Source organism: Trachymyrmex septentrionalis, unplaced genomic scaffold, assembly GCF_001594115.1.
Source record: "Trachymyrmex septentrionalis isolate Tsep2-gDNA-1 unplaced genomic scaffold, Tsep1.0 scaffold44, whole genome shotgun sequence".
NCBI lineage: Eukaryota > Metazoa > Arthropoda > Insecta > Hymenoptera > Formicidae > Trachymyrmex > Trachymyrmex septentrionalis.
In genome coordinates, this window is record NW_017305611.1 from 944,056 (window position 1) to 947,276 (window position 3,221).

General features: G+C 34.4%; 1 protein-coding gene across 1 annotated transcript in view; it reads right to left on the reverse strand.

The window, feature by feature from the left end:
* LOC108751471 (beta-1,4-N-acetylgalactosaminyltransferase bre-4-like) overlaps positions 1 to 3,221 on the reverse strand; it is a 133,335-nt gene that overhangs the window by 105,213 nt on the left and 24,901 nt on the right. The window lies entirely within an intron of this gene.

Here is a 3,221-nt window from a genome sequence, read left to right on the forward strand (position 1 = left end):
AGAACACCTGGCGAAATGCGTGAACCGCGCGAAACGCTCCTCTCCACGCGAAACAACGGAACAGACTGACGCGTTCGAGCCAGCGCTGCTCGTCTAGCTGGTCCGTCTAGGAGCCGAAGAAGGAACGCCGATCGTGATTGGTCGCCGGAGCGCCGGCCGCGAGTAGCCGCGCCCTGATTGGTTCGCGCGCGGCCGCGAACTTCGATATACATATAAATCGAACCGTTGTGACCGCGAACGTGGAGATGACAACAAGATTGCGCCGCGAGACGTCGGACTGATTTACGAAGAGCTTATTTATGCAGGTCGAGTCAATTCAACGCGCTCCGGATTACTCGTACGTAAAAGCGGCGGTTTTTACAGCTGCGATCGACGATTTAGGATACGATTACCTGGAAAGCGCAGATGGGGGGTCGCGCAGTAATTCCCCGAGTACATTAAGAGTCTAACCGAGATTCATAAAACATAGTTTTGCGAAATTCTATTTTGATTAACGATCAATTTACATCGATTGCTTTTCAGTGCTGAATAAATAGGCAATATGGAATTGAAGGGGGAGGAGGATATCTAGAAGGATCAAAGAGATACCTATTTTTACAAATTTTTTCGCGAAAACTATTATTCAAAAACTTTATTCAAAAAAGTTGATTTTATATGTGGATTAGTTATATAAAATTTTTAATTAAAAATATTAACAAATAGCACTGGCACAGCTGTTAATTAACAATCTTGTCCGTATAAATAATGGTTTACGCTAAACACATAGCTTTCATACACAGAGTTTATCTGAAACAAAAAACCTAACAAATTCTTGAAAAAATATAGAGGAGAAGGTGGTATTATGGCATCCCAGTTACATTTTACACAATAACTTTGTTAACAATCAATATTTAGTTTAAATCTTGATAATTGCATTCGTTAAAATGTCGTTGAATCGATTTTGGACTCAAAGTTACGAAATATTTATTACTTAGGATACTATTAATAAAACTGTGGTGACATTGCATAATGACTCGAAGAAAAAAATGAGCGGTAATGTAGCCTTCCATAAAAATACTCTTAAAATGTTAGTTTTGTTTAGAAAACAATATTACCAAATTCATAAAAAAGATAAAACATTTTAAAATGTTTTATCTACGCAAATGAATGTATTTGAATACATTCACATAACTTCTGCATATAAGCTGTAATATAAAAGTACACGTAATATAAAAAAACTATAGATTATATAAACTACAGATGATTACCAGTAGAGCTATAATCGATTATCAAATATTTATTTTAATATAAAAACCTCAAAGAAAAGATCGTGAGTAATAAATATCCATAGAGGACAACATTAGCAAAATGCTATGCTATAGTTTAAATTTACACAACTTGAAATATATACTGTTAAATAAAATGTTAAATAGCAAATAACATACTCAAAAATACATTCATGTGATAATACGCTCAAGGTTACGAAAAATAAGAAAGTGGATATAATTAAATGTTAAAATGTATCTCAGAAACGTTTTAAAATACTTGAAAGTAAAAATGTGTTATAATAAGTGCTGGTTATTCAGTATTGGTATATTAGCGTCATGGTATAATAGCGAGCTACTGAACAAATAGTTCCATAAGTAATCATTCGGATTTATATATAGCGGAGATATTAAGAGAGGCCACACAATATACAACACTGACCATAACACCACCTTCTCCTCTATTAATAAATTTAATTTTTGTCATAATCAATTATAAACCTTCTCAATTTTGACAAAATAGCGAATTTAAATCCACATCATATTAAGATAAATAATATTAAGATTAACATAGTGAAAATTACATAGACCGATATTCATAGTCCGTTCTTATTTCAAGCTTATCTTAAGTATTGTCTTAAGACATTAGTAATGCTAATACGGCCCTCTGATTGATTCGTGACATTTTAAGACTGTATTTAAGATGGTCTTGAATATAAGAATCAACGAATACCGTCCATAGACACTGTAAGTGTATTAAAGTCGCACCCATATTTTTTAGAGTAAACAAAAAGGAGGAAACAAAATATATTCTGATCATGTCAATCAAAATGTTTAACGTAATTGATTTCTGGTTATCACGCCTCTAGAATGTTTAATAAATTTAACTGTATGTACCTAATTTATATCTTTTTGAATCTATCAATATTTATAATTTATGCAACCAAATTTTTTTCTGTAAGTGAAGATAAAAAAAGAATACATAATGTCTTGTTAGAAAAGCTCATATGTTGCTTCCGAAGTTAAAGTCCAAATAAACTAATTTTTTTTTTTTTTTTTTTAGAAAGAACGTTTCGAAAAAAGATGTGTGTCGATAAGTACGTATAATAATATAAAATACAAAGAAATATTTTCAATAATTCAAGAGTTTTCATTGTTCTTCCGAAGGTATAAAGAGGCAGCGACAAAAAGGGTTCGTTGCACATTAAATTAGAGCGGGCGGCATTGTTGCACATCCGCGACTTTGAATGTGACGTGGCAGCAGCCTTAGCGAATGCAAAACGCGACAGTGCACGAAATCCTCGGTCTGCTGCGTTTGACTACGTTTCCTGCGTGAAATTAAAATATGAAAGAATACGTATAAAAAAAATATACGACCTTCGTCGTCAAAGGCAAACCGATAAAAGTCAATGTCGTCGAATGTTTATCGTTGCGGTATTGTGTGGAAATGTATTTCGTTATTTCTACGTCTTTACTACGTCAATCGTAGCACAATTATATCTGTCATTATTCGCCAAGGAGCTCGCTTCAATATTTACTTCGCTAATGGAAAGTCCCTGAGAAACCGTCCGTCTCACCGTCCATGCCACTCATTTCAGAGTTCACTGAAAGTCATGTATTTTCTTTTACGAGTATATATTTCCATTATCTTAAAAATTTCATTACACATTGTTACATCTTTTGTATCACGGGAGCATACAGGAGCGTGTAGCACAAGATGTGTTTGAAAATTTTCAGCAAATATGAATTGTATACAGCAGAGTTATTTGAAATTGCTCTATTATGAGCTTTTGAATTTGCTCGGCGATATTGCACGAACGTGTCTTTCCTCTCTTACACGGAAAACAATGCGTACCTGTATATAAAACGACAGAACTCGGCAGATTAGGAAGAATGCATTACGCGCGCGCGTTTACTCGCGTTGTACAATATTACGCGCTCGCAACAAAAGCGCTTCTTTCGCTCAAATCCCCGAAA